The 17,650-nt window shown below is 36.5% G+C and overlaps 1 protein-coding gene across 5 annotated transcripts in view; it reads left to right on the forward strand.

The window, feature by feature from the left end:
* The window catches only part of LOC100644216, a 42,583-nt gene that overhangs the window by 13,093 nt on the left and 11,840 nt on the right, over positions 1-17,650 (forward strand). Inside the window, exon 1 of one of the 5 annotated variants that reach the window (XM_012314029.3) lies at positions 16,502-16,559. The exons of the other annotated variants lie outside the window; for them this stretch is intronic. The gene's annotated coding sequence lies outside the window, so the exon portion shown is untranslated. Of the gene's footprint in view, positions 1-16,501; positions 16,560-17,650 lie in introns of those variants that run through there. 5 annotated transcript variants of the gene reach the window in all.

Genomic DNA, 17,650 nt, shown 5'->3' on the forward strand with positions numbered 1-17,650 from the left:
TTCCTCTTTGATATTTTTTCGTGACTGTGCTGGCAACGGAGTTACAACCGGAAACTATTACGTGACCCATCCTGTATATATCAAAAATTCCCAATATGGAAGCTTCAAATTTATTTATACACTTGCTGTATAATCGCGTCATGTTAGTAGCTCTCGTAAGGATTAGGAGTACGTATGCTTGGACAGATGTGTGAAAAAACGAAGCCTATCTAAGAAAAAAAAAAGGTTTGTCTGAAACGTTGACTTTGCACGTGGAAATTGATCGATTTTTGCATGGCAATTGATTTATCACTTCTAAATTGATTGATTTGAGTGTAGTAATTGATTTGGAACTTGCAAATTGATGGATTTGAGCTTAGTAATTGATTTGGGAGTTCTAGATTGATTGATTTGAGTTAAGTAATTGATTTGGCAGTCGTAAATTGATGGATCGCAGCTTATTAATTCATTTAAGCTTGTTAATTCATTTGGTACTTTTGAATTGATAGATTTGAGTATGATAATTGATTCGGCGCTTATAAATCGATTGATTCGAGCTTATTAATTGATTAGACACCTGCAAATTGATCTATTTAATCTTATTAGTTGATTTGTGGGTCGTGAATTGATTGATTTGAGCTTATTAATTAATTAGACACCTACAAATTGATCTATTTAAGCTTATTAATTGATACGACATCTACAAGTTGATCTATTTAAGCTTATTAATTGATTTGTGGGTCATGAATTGATTGATTCGAGCTTATTAATTGATACATCTACAAATTGATCTATTTAAGCTTATTAATTGATTTGTGGGTCATGAATTGATTGATTTGAGCTTATTAATTAATTAGACACCTACAAATTGATCTATTTAAGCTTATTAATTGATACGACATTTACAAATTGATCTATTTAAGCTTATTAATTGATTTGTGGGTCCTGAATTGATTGATTCGAGCTTATTAATTGATACATCTACAAATTGATCTATTTAAGCTTATTAATTGATTTGTGGATCGTGAGTTGATTGATTTGAGCTTATTAATTGATACGACACCTATAAATTGATCTATTTAAGCTTATTAATTGATTCGTGGGTCGTAAATTGATTGATTTGAGCTTATTAATTGAAACTACATCTACAAATTGATCTATGTAAGCTTATTAATTGATTCGGGGGTCGTAAATTGATTGATTTGAGCTTATTAATTCATTTGAGTTCGTTAATTCATTTGCTACTTTCGAATTGATAGATTTGGGTATAATAATTGATTCGGCGCCTATAAGTTGATTGATTCGAGCTTATTAATTGGTTCCACAGCTGCAACTGATTTACTTAAGCTTATTAATCGATTTGTGGGTCGCGAATCGATTGATTTGAGCTTATTAATTGATACGACACCTACAAATTGATCTATTTATGCTTATGAATTGATTCGGGGGTTGCAAATTTATTGATTTGAGCTTATTAATCGATTCGTCACTTACAAATTGATTTGTTTCCGCTCATTAATTTCAGCTAATTAATTAATTTCGCAGTCGTAAATTGATCGATTTGACCTTATTTGATCCGAGCTTATTAATTGATTCGCCGCTTACAAATAACATTGTTTTGATCTTAATTGGCCTGGCCAATTTGTGGCCAAATTGCCACAAATTAATTTCCTTCCGCTATTCGTTAGCGGATAGAAATTTGCAGTCGGGTTCTTTAACATCTAAGAGACTCGTATAAAATATTGCTACCCACGAAAGAGAACATCATCAGCACAATCAATTAGTATTTCATCGTAGAGTGTTTGCGAGTCTTGTGATCAAGTGGCAGATAAAAATACATTCGTGTGGGGAGGGAGACAGCGTAGAACGTTTGGCAAAACGAGCAAGTACGGAGAACGGATGCACGGAGGAAACAATTAACAAACGTGGCGTCTCGTTAGTAACGGCCAGACGATTCGTTATTGTGACAACCAATTATTACCAGACTGTCCTCCTATTCGCTTTATGTCGCACGGAACGAAGTTAAATTTGTTTTTAATTGCTTGGTTATCGCAAGGATGAAGCTCCCGTTAACGTTGCGGGACTTTCAGCTGGCCACTCCTTTGGATTTTTATCCGAACCTACATTAAACCAGCGTTCCATAACTAACTGTACAGAGGATGACACGGAAAATTTCGAAGATTCGTGTCGCGATATACCGAGTGCGACTTGATAACACGTTCAAGCAAGCGTAAGGCGATTGCTCGTGTAAACATGGGAATCTAAAGCAATTTCTTTGCTCGTCCGCTTAGTCAGAAAATTAATTAGAAAATCTAGTTCGACAATTTATCAACTATGTTTGAACGTGGCTAAAGTCCGGACTGCAGTAAATAATCGACGAGAGGTTGTTCCGCCAGTGGAAATAAGTCGAAAACGTGGCTCGACCTCGATTTCCATCATTTTTAATCGTTTGTTAAAATCAACGAGCAGGTAGATGATCAGTAGCGTTGACCGATACCAATGAAGTATGAGCATAAATCTTGCAAACGTATTTTTGAAGTTTTCGTTACAAGCTCGAGCAAAGAAGTCGCAAAAAGTGGCCTTCATCCATCGCGATTTCCATCGATTCGTAATTTTCTCCAAACTCTTTTCAGACGCGTCGTCCGGTAAACCGATCCTTCTAACTTGGCCAAAAAATCGTTTGGTCCGATTCCAACAAACTTATTCCGTTTTAAAGGACGGACGAAGACTCGTACGTTTGACTGTACGTACAGCCAACTGGCCTAAAGTTTCTCGTCGGTGACATCGATCAGATTAGGTAGAAGTTACGGTGACAAATAACGTTAGATAGTCGATCGAATCACCAGCAAAGTTCTTTTCAAAGTGGAGAAAGTGGCGCAATCGCGGACCATTTATTTAGGTAATTCTTGTGTAACGTGTAAGTTAAGTTGGGAACAAATGATCAGAGAAAGTCCGGGATTACGTGCAAAGAGTGGGTTTAGGTTCCTTCGGGAATATCATTCTCGCGATTTTGAAATTTTCATCGTCACCGCCACTGTCTTCTAAAATAACATTCTGTCGATATTGCTTGTTAATCACTGGCTGTACGAGTCTTCTTCGCTTAGTTTAAAATCTCTTCAACTTTTCTATTGGCAATTAACTTTCTGTTTCATGGAATTGTCCTGCGCGAGTCCTCCTGCTCGACCATTTTAAAGAAATTATTTACAGGTACGAAGTAAGACAAAATAATATAATATAATAATATAATAGTTAAGACAAAATAAAAGTTCGCTGGATACGTAAAAGCTTACGTTCGCTATGCAACACACGTGCATCGAACGTGTAAAACTTTCGTGCAAAAATACGGAAAATGAAAGTATGCGAACGATACTATAAATTAAGAAACATAGACTTTTAGTTAGGAAACATTTCCTCTATTTTTGCCTGTTAACGCAAAAAATCATTGTCGATGTTCGTACATTTTTGCAAGTCACCATCGATCTTCTGAACGTTTAATAAACGACAAACATAACCGTGGTATGTTCCTTACAGCGTTCAACGACTGAAATAATTTCAGCTTACACAAGTTTCGTTTCTCTGCTCGTGTATATCGTAAATAGCAAAATTCACGTGAACATGGAATTATAAAAATCTACTGCATTGGCAACTAAGTGATTGCGGGATTTGCCATTACCACCTAATGACAAAACCCGCAATCACTTAGTTGCCAACCGAATAATCCGAACAACTTAGCGAGTGTCGCGTGGTATTTGTGGTTCGCGTCATGTCGAAATCACGTCGCACGTATAAGCAGTAGATTATGCTAGGATTATCTATGCCGCGGAGGAGAAACGAGCGGCAAGTTCCGTTCGACGTTTCAACGGCAGACGCGATTATTTCAACGGTCGCTGCTGGTCGAGCCGCGGACAAACTTCGAAAAGAAGGAATTTATTCGTAAGAAGTGGAATTATTTGTCAGCCGGAGATTCCTCTGCGAAGACCACGACGAAGCAGGGCGTAAGTTTTAATCCCCTTCAGACCGGTTTCCGACGATCGAGTTTATATTATCGCCCGTCCCTCCAGCACGCGCAAATCTCGTTACAGACTCTGGCAAATTGGATTAATTCGACTATGCGTTCGCCGCTCTAATTTGCAGCTACAGTTTATCGGGTTATATGCGTGCACCTGTCCGAATAATCTTCCTCCGTGGAAACTTCCAATCGTTCAACATCCTCGTTTCTCTGTTCTTTCGTAAATATTCGATGTTGTTATGTTATGTTCGATAGTATCGGTTTGGCAACTAAGCGATTGCGGCTTTTGTCATTACCACCTAATGATAAAATCCGCAACCACTTAGTTGCCATCCAATATATCGACACTTTGCCGAAGACGCGGATTCGCGTCTCTCATCTTGCAACTGTTGGCGACCAGAGAATATTGGCGAATTCGCGCTTACGTACTTGCTGCGGTATCCCATAAAAATGTTGACTACCGATAAATGAAACAGTAAAGAAAGTAATAGATGCTGTAAACGAAACGCGATGAAGGTGTTTTTACGTTGCACGCTCGAGTAGTAGGGAATGTTCATCGATGTATTAGATATAAAATCGATTGGTTGGAAGGATCGTTCGGATTTCGAAGGAATTTAATAAAATTAGAAATTTTGTTACCTCTCAACCGGGCAAATTGTCTCTGAACGTATCAGGCTAAAAAATGCCACTCGAAGTGTCTTTAGATCTGCTCGTTCATTTTTAACGAAATATTACGCGCTTGTTAAATGTTGCTCGGCAAGTTCGTTTCTATTTTTAAGTTTTTGGCCGATTAAAAAATCCTATGGAAAAGTTCCTCGCCGAGAAACCCGACAGGTTCTGCAAGGATTCGAATATTCGAGTTGCGCGAAAAATGGCGAAAGGTCGTGGCATCTACATAATTCGATAAATGTGCACCGAATTAAAATGTAAATCGAGACGAGCTAAATAAAGATCACTATAATTCTGATCTCTATAGTATTAGTATCATCCCATGAAATATTTCGGTTGGTTTTAAATAACTGTTGACTGTCCAGTCTCCGGGGATACAGTCGAAGAGCGTAGAAAAGACTGCAAGTGCTGAGAAACGAGCTTTTCAGGGGGAAAAGGAAGCTTATTCATCGACGTAGTCCAAATTCGTGAAAAAGGAAACATCACTTCTCAGTCGCGGAGAAAATTTCATGATAAATCGTGCAAAGGTAATATTTCTCGATTTGTTTTGGTTAAAAGAATTCGCGGATTTGCGAGCGAAGCTCGGGCTTGCACGATTTTTCCTTACACGCTGTTAAGTGTTTTACGCCGTTGCCTATTAATTTTGTTAGTTACTTGTCGAGATATTACGGTGTCCCATATCGGATACGGTTGTCCTACCATTTTCATCTTCTGTCCTACTATTGGTACTTTTACTGCGAATTTCTGTGCAATTTTATTGTTCTGGGAATAACAATCAAGAGAATTGAAATTACATGGAAAATTGTTTTACCTATCAGGTACTGTAGCAAGCGCTATAATTTGGATATTACCAAAGGAATGTCACCACAGATCGGGTAACTAGGTTCTAAGGATTTAGGCTTCAGGTTGCAAATTTTAATTTACAAGTTTGGCATTCTTGCGACGAGCGTTATTATTGAAATCGAAAAAGAAATGGGTGAAGAGAATGAATGATAATAATAAAGAACACTTTATTTATTTTGGATATCTTTTTCATATTATGTGCATTCGAATCTCTTGTACAGCCATACAAATCTGAGCGATTATAGTTCGATGGATAGACAATTGTGGCAGTTCGATTGGCAAACGAACGAACTTTTTCCATAAAACATCTTACGTCATAACAAGTAAAAAAGTAAAAGAGAAAGAAAAAAAAAAAGAAATAAAGGAAAAGGAAGAAGGAAAAATGCGATCGCTTAACGAGTGAAAGCACGAAACGCGTGGCGCGTACTGGCCGACTCCAGGAAAGAAAACGGTCGGTTAGTGAACCAAAACGAATTTCAGTAGTACCAGCGAGAGAGACGAAACGAATGGCGCGAAAGTGAAAAGAAATATTTATCACGCACGTAGATCTAGATTTAATTGATTTGAAGTCGAATGAATCCGTGTCCTGAATTCTTATCCTGAAGAGGACGGAGTAACAGGATGAGTTAAAAAACTCGTTTCTCGAATCGTATATAAGTTCGCGATATTTTTGAAATTTTCATACACGAGCAGTGAACGTCGTAAATAGCGCAAAATGTGAACGACGATGTGATATAAAGTGTTATTCTTGTTATTATTATAGTTATCTTCGTTATCATTATATGGTAGAGGAGACCGGGGCAAAAGGTAGTAGAAATAAACGATTGAAAATTATCGTTGTAAATAATCTTAACTTTAATTCTAGGGAATATTTCCTTCTTCTTTCGTATGATAAATTCCACGAAATTAAAGTTAGAACATCTTTTGGAACTAATCGGTCTTCGACCATGTTATATTGATGCCTTTGGGTTGGCAACTAAGCGATTGCGGATTTTGTCGATACCACCTAATGGCAAAATCCGCAGTCACTTAGTTGCCAACCAATAGGTAGAATGTCGAGAGGATTTGGCGCGTCCCAAAAGAAAAAGAAGGTTGCCACTAAAAAAAAAAAAGATAACAGAACCGCGGAATGCACGTGCATTTTAGCATTCGCCGAGAAGATATTTTCATGAATATGTAGTTCATTTTGAACCATTGATAATATTTTTTCCCTATAAATCCCTGTATATAACGAACAACGTGACTTTTCAACAGCGTAAAGTGCCTTTTTCTAAAGAAAATGTGCTTTAAAATTATCATACCAACTACTTCTTGCGCGAGAAAGTTCTGTTAATTTTTAATTCGAATGTACGATTCGAATGTAATACACTTATTGTTATTACTATCAATTAGCCTATCTCCTGCTATTACTATTAATAAACCTACCTATATCCTAACTCTGATTACTATTAATTATTTAATTTATTATTGTTGCATCCGATTGCGTGGCTCGTTACGAAACACACACACACACACAGATGCTCTCTGTTCCCTTTGTATTTTCATTCTGAGACGCGCCGTCCATTCGCTCGCTCTCTTCAAATTACATACTTATGTCCCACTGTATTACCAGCCATAATTATTCGAACAATATAGCTTTAATACTTGGCTCGTGCCATAAAAGTTAAATAAGGGTTCGTTGCCACTGTTAAAACCTATATACGAACCTTTCTTCGAACAAAGAATATCGTTCTCTGATTGTATCGCTGGTTAAAAATTGTGTGTGTTTACGTGTCTCAAATTTCAATTATTCGAGCGATGTCCAACGACCTTTCAAGTCGTTCGAATAATCATGAGCAACAGTGTATATGCACGGCTGGTCACGGAACTATTCGGACGTATTAGAGGCGCGTGTGTATTTCGTGTTAGTTTAAAGCGATATAATAAGATAAGAAATTGAAATTTGTTCTCGAGTATTTTTTCTACGTTCCATTCGACGATGAAATTCTTGGGACTAGTCGATAAAAAAACGGCATAGGATACGATAACGAACAATTATATTCTGGGAATTGAATTTGAAATTTCAGAAATTCTCAATAAACGTTTATCATTCGATTCTGTAATGTTGGATTTAGAAAAGAAATATTACTATTATTATTATTATCATCACTTTATTGTAGTCCGGCTTAAAGCCTGGTACAATATCTGTTAGCAGTACGTATAAGGGTATAATTTTCGGCGTAATATAATAAATTATAGCAGAATATAACACGACGTATATAGCTAGCTAACATACCATGGAACAACACAATGTAACGTGATACGTAGCATAGATAACACGACACAATATATCGTAACATAGGTACAGCGTATTTTAAATTTTACTTCAGCGTTTTAGTTTCTATAACTGTCAATCTTATCCGTTTCCTGACGTTTCTCTGCTTCTAATTTGACTTAATATTGTTTCTGATATAGTACTCCTCCGGACAGAATGCCCTTAGTTTCTAATTCATTTAATTTTTAATATCTCTGTGAGCTTCGCTATACGTAGACTTTAATTTTATCCTGTTAAATTAGTTTTTCAGTCATTTGTTCCCTAATATTCCCCACCGGGTTTCTTCCCGTTCTATTCTTCGCAGCGTATCGTTGATTTCGTGATCGCGGTGATGTAATTTGCTTCTCACTTGTGAGAGGCAATTTCTCCTGACGGCTGGCTAATTTGAAAATAAAATACGATATATGCATAGCGAACAATTTATACTTTGAAAATTAAGCATCGAATATTCAGCCGGATATTCGCCAATTAATATTTACTATTCTATCCTGTAGTGACGTTTACCTTACAATCCTACGCAATCGAAGTAATTCGCTTCTCACCTGTGCGACTCAATTTTTCCTCCCGTCTCTGGTTAACCCGAAAATAAAATATAGAACGTACATGGAACGACTATGCGTGTACATTGAAAATCAAGCGTAAAATATTCGGCCAGATAATGTCAATGAATATTTATTACGCTATCCTATAATCGTTTGGAAATAAAACAGAATGTATAACGAGCGATTATTAACAAGGCGAATGTAATTGAATATAAAACATTCGCGCAGATATTTTCGCACGACCAACTGCATGTTACACGATTTTAGACGAGATTCCACGAGATTCTCACGATTCTGCTTGGCTACAGATAAATATGTATTCAGTTATCATCGGTCGATTATTCGTTACGGAAGGATGTTCATTGAATCGAGTGAATGGCAAAGCAGTTCTTTCACGTTGAAACAACTCGCCGGCCCCTCCGAGTGAACGTCTCTCGAGGTAGTAAATAAAATCGTTCCGCTATCGAGACAACCTTTCTACGTGCACGCTTTTTTAACCACGTAAATCGCACCGTTTCTTTTCCCTGTCGGACTTTTTAACAACTTCTTACCGGACGACCTTAGCCATTCGATTCGATATCGATCGACAGATGCTTGAGTGGACAATATAGGATTTGAAACCTGTTCTACTTGATCGACCAGTAGGATGCCTGGCTGTGATATTATTATGCAATTATTGTGCAAACAATTCACGATCTCGTGTAAGGGACAGTCGAGAATCGCTTGAACGTACAGCAGAGCTTCCTCGTTCGTCTGAATTCATCGGTTCCGTATAATGCAAATTCATAGGCTCTGTCCGTCTATTTATGATTTTTTATTCATTTAGCAGAAGTTGAATTCAGTCGGCAGAAGCACGTCCAACCGAATTAACGGAGATTTCGTTCCAGTAAATGGAATTCGGATGTACAACTTCTTTAATTTCATTTATCGCTATACAAATAGGAGATCGGTGCGCGTGAACGCCGTATTCGATCGAAATGAATCGCCGGACGATAGAAAGAAACACGTAGAATCGAAGTTTCGCTTACGAAATATCATTCCCTGCTTTTCCGTAGTTTACAGAGTTTTGCGTGTTACGCGCGTTCTCCTACCTCTGCGCGCTTTTTAATTTCCTCTAAATGTGTCGAATTTCGCAGTCCTGTTAATCGCAAACGAAAATATACAGAATCAATGAAAAATATATACAAAATATATAAATAAGTAGTAATTCAGAATTGAAAGTATATAAAATATATAAAATCGTAAATGAAAGTATATATAGTCGCGAGTAAAAATATACAGAAGGTGGTAAATATCAATAACAAAATACGTCCGATGTTGGTAAGAAATCCAATCTTTGCACGATGATATCGCGTTGTGACAGGAGCAGAAAACAATAGCATTATCGAACCGGGGTAAATTGACACGATAAACAACAGATAATTAATTATCATCCTCCAACCAGTGCTATAATAAATAGCATAGTGATATTCGTAATAACGCGTTCTTATATATTTTACTGTGGGAGCTGCAATAGATTGAAATATATTGCGCTATAAATTGGAGTGGGCAAAGCAATTAGGCCAAAGAAGGAGGAAGGAGCAAGGGGAATGTATAGAGGAAAGTTGGACTGAGAAATCAGGGGAGGAAATACGATAACAAAGAAGATATGGGGCAATACGTAAGATGTAGATTTATGTAGATAGATAATAATATAAATTATAAGGATAGACCTGGTTAATTGTATGAACAGCTGATAGAGTTTAGATTAATTTACGATCGTTGTTCTGCTTTATTTTCTATTTGTTTTGTTCATGCGTAAGAGTATATTTTGTTTAGAATTTGTAACAGCAAGTGAAGCAAAGCCGTGAGTAACTTCGTTTTCTTGTGGTATACATACTGCACCATAAGATTTTATTTTCGTAAAATGTTACATAGTATTCTTTATCGTAGTACATGTTATCGCATGTTACAATTTATCAATTATACGTTGTATATTGTTGGGTGGTTTACATTCACTTTAATCTCACTTTTCGTCGTTTCTTATCGTTAAACATTGCTTAGCTTAAGTTCACGTAGCTAAGTGTTTCTATTTATCTTTACTTTCTACTTATTTCTATTTGTCTTTCGATTTTACTTAATTTACCTAATCAGATTTATATTTGCTTGCCTTAAATACTTAACACTTGCGTTATAACATTCGCTTAAGTATTATTTTATTATTGTTATAATTAAGTAAGTACACTATAATTAAGTAAACTTACATTATAGAACTCATTAACGCTGCTTGCATTTATGGAAAACGTTATAAAATAGTACCGATTTGTAATAGCTGCCATAATCTGTCGCTTAGATCCGCAGCTACTTAGTACTGTATGTGTACTTAAGCAAATGTGTACTTAAGCAAATGAGTGTTCGCTGTAGTCCTGTGTCCCTGAGCTTCTCTCATTCGTTTCTGCACAATGCTCATATTTTCACTGTTTCTTGTACGTAATGAAGTAGTCTTCTTGCATCGTCTTCAGTTTATACTGACATTGTCTCTTCCACTGTTTCTCTTCTCCTCAAACGCGCTGCTCTCATTTCTTCGTATAAAACACCTTCCATTAATATGTGCTCTGTGTTGTCTTCTTTCTACCTGTTGCACAATACGCGTGTTTCCTTTTTCTCTATTTTTTTTGTTGTCGTCTTAAAATATTGCACCTGTGCACTTTTACTCCGGCGATAGACTCCTGACCCGTAAAAAATTATGAAACTTGATGCAGAATTTTTGTTTGCCGCCCAGGTTTAAATTGAGCCACAAGAATCCAATTATTTTCCGATTTTCCCTTACAACTCGCTGTAACGTCGATCGATCTTTTACCAAATGTTAGTCCTAACTAAAAGAAGTAACTTTTATCGGAAGACTCTTTTTAACGGAATAACGCGAGATCGGAAAATAAAGGGACCTCCGTGGGTCAATTTCACCTCGGCAGAGCGAAGTTATATCCTTCGCGTATGCTCAAAGCTGCATAATTTTCTGAATTTGAACGTTGAGTGTCCTCCCTTGTAAATCGTTACCATCGTCGAAAATTTGTTAGTCCAAGAAATTACATATTATATCTATAATTATAATTAAATAATAATAAGAAGAAATTGAAGAAATTTAAGAGATTTTGTAAAATCTCATCTTATTTTAATAGTTCCAAAATATTTAGTTTAACTTTTGTTATATATAACTATAAATTATAAAATATATAACAATTACAAATATTTAGTAAGCGATGACCATCGATGGCGTTGAACGTACAAACTCGCTCGCGTTCGTTGGGCAATTACGAGAATTGCTCGAGACGAGTAGGTTCTCAGGTGGGCGACGTTGTTTGTTCAGAAGCAGCGATAAGTAGATTGTCCGGTTCACACTGTGTCGATGTCGACCTACATGTGGTACGTGAACTCCTGCGCAACAACTATCGTGACCTACATGACCGCGAACGTGTTAACGATCACTTGTTGCGAACGGAACTAATCTTTTCTTTGCGGCGAAAACGCGGAAGAGAAGTCGGAACGTTCGTGCCTGTAATACGGAGCATAGACTGCTCTTCCATCTTTATCTTCCTTGCATTTATTAGATTGGCGTTTGTGGTTCGCTGGAAATTTAAATTTGCCGCGCCGATATCGCGCCTTCGATCTTGTCCCATCGTTGATCTTCAATTCTATCAAAGAAGAAGAAATTTGCTATTGTAGAAATCGAAATATTCGATGTTGGCAAGGTTCATGATAAAAGTAGGACGCTCTATTATCTAATAGGACCAGAATATTCGTGCGATTTCCTTGGGCGAAAATTTGGAAAAAATACCACGAAGGTTTCCGGTGAAATTAGCATTTGGGGGACGTTTCCTACTTCATCCGAGAAATTTTTTAGTGCGTAAATCATATTAAGGAGGTTTATAAGCGAAGAAATTGCAAGAGTTCAGTTGTGAGAGATTTTTGAGTTGCAAAATTATGCTTCAAAGAGACGTCCTTGCGAGTCTGGAATAATGAAATAAGACGGTCCCTGAGAAAATGAAAAATAAGGATAAGTTGCATATGATTCAACAATTTCGATTAAATATACGATATGTTGGAAGGGAATTAAACTTTTATCGTAGAAGGCGCTGTTTGGTATGCACCGACCTAATATTCCATTTTAAAAGAACACTCGAAAGTCATCGACGAAGGAAATTTGAAATTTCAAATTAGCGGATAATAAAAGCAAGGATGAGACCTGGTTTTTACATTCGCGGAACTCGAATATGAAACTTTGTACGGTCTCGAAACTCACGAAGGAATGCTTACCTTTTTCTCCTCTTCTTTTTTCACCAAATATCTACCTTGCGAGGAATCGAAATTTTAATAAACCTGTTTCCTGAAAATCGAATTATTTCTTTCTCTTCGTAAAAGATCGTAACAAATTCGCGCGATCGTATCCATTGGATCGACTTAGATTACGATCGAATTATACGTTGTAATTAGTCGAATAAAGATAAATGGTAGACAAAAAATTACCTTAGCAAACGATATTAAAATAAATTAAAAAAAAGAAAAAAAAAGAAATTCGTATCGTTGCAATATGCTCGTAAAGTATTGCCATAAATCATAATTTATCTAGGCATTGAGAGTTCCCGATGATAAAGATAGTACAAACATGGACAGAACTACGGAAAGGTTATTCAAGGGCGATTGCTCTATCGAGAAACGTGATTAACGAGCAATTAGAGAGCGTAGTGTCAATCGCTAAAATTAACCTTTGCCTCGATTGAAACGGGCTATATACATACGTAGTTACCTGTTAACGAACGATAGAAAGAAAGACTCGATCTCGTCAGCCTAATCAGTTCATGGCCATTAGCCTGAGAAGTGGAAGCAACGCGGCTGCTCGATAATGCACGCCTCTGCGGTCTTCGACTGACACTCTGGCCACTCTAGAACAGTCTAGAACCTCTTTTTTCGTTCTTTTCATACCTTATATTCCACAGATTTTTAATATTTTGTTATTGACTTAAAACAACGATATATATTCTAATAAATAGATTTACATATATGTATATATACATAATAAAAAATTATCGAATATTATATATTGTTTATATCACAAATACATGGAAAATGATGAAGACGTTTATACTAAAAATGAGAATGCAGTTATATTCAAAAAAGATATATATATACAATTATTCTTAAAATTAATGTTAAAATATGAAAGTTAATATGAATTACAGATATAGCGTGGAATAAATTATATAGGTAGATTATGAATATATAAATTATCGCGTAGAAATATAGTCTACACGTTCCTGCGTCTCTCTACGCGAACAATCATAAAGTAGCACGAGGAAAATAAAACTTTGCTGTGAAATTTGAGAATTTGGACACGAAGGACGATCTTTTAGGTCACGTATATATGTATGTATGTAAGTACGTGCTTATGTATGCATGTATGTATCTGGAAGTTATTACGTGGCAACCTTCGATGCTCGAGCTTAAATTCGAGCCATTCGCGTAAAGTCCAGTGGAAGGTCAACCTTCCAGGCGAAATATGGAAAGTGAATCAAGTACGGCTGGAGGAAACGAGTTGGCGAGATGCGCTTACGTAACGCAAATTATTGCCAGCCAGCTCGACGTTGTGTGCATCGCTCAGGGAACCAATTTCCCTCGAGTTTAACCACACTTCGAACAGATTCTTATACAAGGCGTTTCCAATTTTTCCCATCAAACTACATCCCAAGGAAGAAGAAATTTTGTGCGATCGAAAGATCGGAAATTCGTCAACGTACGTTTAGTAAAGTACGAACCCGATGGAGAAGATTGGAAAAACGTAAAGGGATTAAGCTATCGTTTTACAAGCGTCATTAAAATTATCTTTCACGATAAATTATCTCGATGAACGTCACATAAATATAGATAGAGCAAATATAGTTGACCTTTCGTATTTTATAGCGTCAAGTCTTTTTTTTTAACAATAAGTTTCTTCGACTAATTATTAATGTCCTCACGACCATCCAATTTTTCATCATCGAGAAGATAGCTTTTTCAGCGAGTTATTAGTATTTGTACGGCTATCCGATTTTCCACCACTGAAAAGATCGGATTAAAATAAGAACAAACAACCCGTGATAACCATGCACGTATCGATATCCAATGGATGGGACGAATGAAATTGCACATTCTAATTAACGGCCAATGTCGTCTTGTTGGGAAACGAGAGCTTGTTAATTAATCAATTTCGAAATAGTAACAATAACGACCGAGCAACAAATATGGCAACTGGCAAACTTTATAAAAGGAAGCGTGAAGCGGAATTCAGAGCTTTCAACAAATAGAGAAAACAAAGAAGAACGAGCAGAAACGAGATACCAAACACTGACACGTAGAAGATATACAGTGCGTCAGTTATTCACCGACTACTGTCAGAAAATGCGGAGAGAAGTTTTTCAAAAAAAAATGCTGCCCCGATGCGAAGTTTAATCTTGCAGAGTATTTTATCTTTTCTAAGGTCATTGCGACCTGATCATCCGTTTTCCTTGATTTTCTCGTCGTACGCGCGTCGCAACCAGATAATTAAGGAAAGTTTGACGAAAATCCACGAGGGAGTCGCACATCGACAGGCTCATCCATATTCCTATTAATAAACTTTCGCGCTTTCGAATATCAGACACAGAAAATTGACTGTTTCCTACTAATCAATGCGATGTGTATAGCAAATAAAAATTATGTTAGGTTGCCTCGAAAGTTTCTTTTGTTTTATAATAATAGAGGCAGGACGTTTTTTGTTTTGTATTATTTTATCGAATCATGTACGATCCATTTTTCGTTCCAATAGAAGGAAATTTATTTTGATTCGTATGATCGATTTTGTTCTATCGGAACAATAACATTAAAGTAATATTACATAACGTTTTATTAAATACAAAATTTATTTAGAACAGTATAACTATTTTATGCATAATATAATAACTTGAAATATTAACGAACAGCGCTCTATTCTCTTGTACTTCTCAAACAGGAATGAATTTGTTTTATTGCACATTCATTCATTCGACGCATACGCGATGCGCTCGTCTCATGGCGTTTTCCTTTTGTCTTCTTCTCTTTCATTCCTCGCTCGTACAATACAGATGTACATACTTCTATTCTCTAACAAATAGAATCGCAAAAGATGAAATGTAAGAAATATAATAAATAGAACAAAATGGATCATTGATAATCCAATAGAATAATACAAATCTATTATTTCTTTATAAAAGAAACTTTCGGAACAACCTAATACATAACACACGTATCGCATAATCGGGTAACACATAATTGAACGATGGATTAAGATTTAGCTTTAGGGTATAAACTAAGATAAAAACAAAATGTAAAAAGCGATCACATACAAAAAATCATTGCAATAGGCATAAGTGCCATAATGCAAATAAACGAATATAAATACGATACGATAATAATTAATCAATTTCGCTTTCTCTTTTCAACTAGCAACGATATTTATCCTAAAGGTAGCGTCTAAATATTTAGCAGAAGTTTCATGATGAGTAATCCTCTTTGAATGCTACCAAATGCGATCAAAAATGTTACGAATGTTTCGAACAATCTAATTAAATACGTACACAACGCTTTTTCCTTAATTCTACTTGTAGATTATGCTGGCACAGTTCGGCCACAGAAAAGTTGGAATCACGTTGCATAACACGATCCCGCTGGATCGAGTATTTTTTCCTGCGAAATATGTATAGGAGAAACGTACAACTACCAACTGGAGACGCTCTGATCAGCTGATTGTTTGCGTTCACTCTATAAACGAAGTAGAACGGACCGCTGCGCTCGTTTCCCGTAATTGACGTTCGAAAATCAAATTTAATCGTGCTCGAATTAATAAACGCCCACAGAGCCGTGTACCGTGAACGAGAGTACGTAGAATGCGATTAACGGCCGGGTTTTTTGGTCTAGAAACGAAGTGGCACGGACCGTTTGCGGAAGCGTTCTCTCGTTTCTCCATCGTTGCGCCTCTCATTATCATCCACCTTCTCCATATCGATAACGTTCCTAGTTACAACACGTTTCGTGTTTCTCATGTTCCACTATGTATCTGTGATGATTCATTCATATATATATACACGGTGATCCCCTGGCTGTGTGTAGTTAACTCAAACGCAGTACTGGCAATCGCGTCGAGGATCGTGTACTCTCGTTTTCATCTTACACACATGTACGTACTGTTGTTGATCGGTAGACTGCGGATTTTTCTGCGCTTTTACGAAATTTAAAAAAAAAAAAAAATACATGCGTATTTGTGGTGTAGAAAAGTATAGAAATTATTCAAAGTGACGATGAAAGTTACGACGAGTCTAGATAACGAAACAAGTTTATAGTCGAGTTCTATTTCTTTCATCGTATTCATAAAAATTTCAATTTGCATAAACATCCGCAGTTTATTCGTGGTGTTGCGTCTAATACGTATAATTAATGGTATACTATGATGCGAATGCTTTATGGGTAAAAAATAGCTGCACGGAAACTGCGAAGATATTTTGTCAAATATCGTGCAAGCGTACCGGCAATGTTAAATTTGTTAAATCTGTGCTAACTTTATTTCGTGCTTCTTTACGATCGAATTATTTTTCTCTTAAGCCATGCAGCTATTTCTCGTCCATAAATATAAATGTATGTTAATATTAAAACCACTTTTAAATCGGATTATCTTTCTTTAAATCATTGAGCTACGAAATTTCATCTATGAGCCAGATTTAAGTCGAATTATCTCTTCTTGAACCGTGAAGCTATTAAATCTAGTTTATTTTATAAGTTTCGGGTCGATGTTAAAGCTATTTTTATATCGAATTATCTTTTCTCAACCCATCGAGCTATTCAATTCCGTCTATAAACAGCTTGTAAATTAATATTAATTTAGATTAATATTAACCTTCTAATCGATATCCAAGCTACTTTTATATCGAATTATCATCGAGCTATTGAACTTGATTATATTGTCTTTGAGTTAATTGGCAAGAGGACGTGTCATGTACGTACATAGCTAAATACACGACGAACGACGATTGCCAGTTTCTCGCAGTGTCTCGGTTCAGGAACTTGTACACGCGGTATCATTCATTCAATCGTGCCACTTGACAAGGTCGTGCTGTTTGACACGATCCGGAATCTCGGTCCTTCTTAAACATCTGTCACAATGAATTACAGTGGAATTACTCCGACCAGCCAGATATCGTTGTACTACATACGTCTCAATCGCTACATTGTTACGCAGTAACAAGATTACACAATAGCGACAATAAGGAGTAG

The sequence above is a fragment of the Bombus terrestris genome, chromosome 11 (assembly GCF_910591885.1).
Source record: "Bombus terrestris chromosome 11, iyBomTerr1.2, whole genome shotgun sequence".
Classification (NCBI taxonomy): Eukaryota; Metazoa; Arthropoda; class Insecta; order Hymenoptera; family Apidae; genus Bombus; species Bombus terrestris.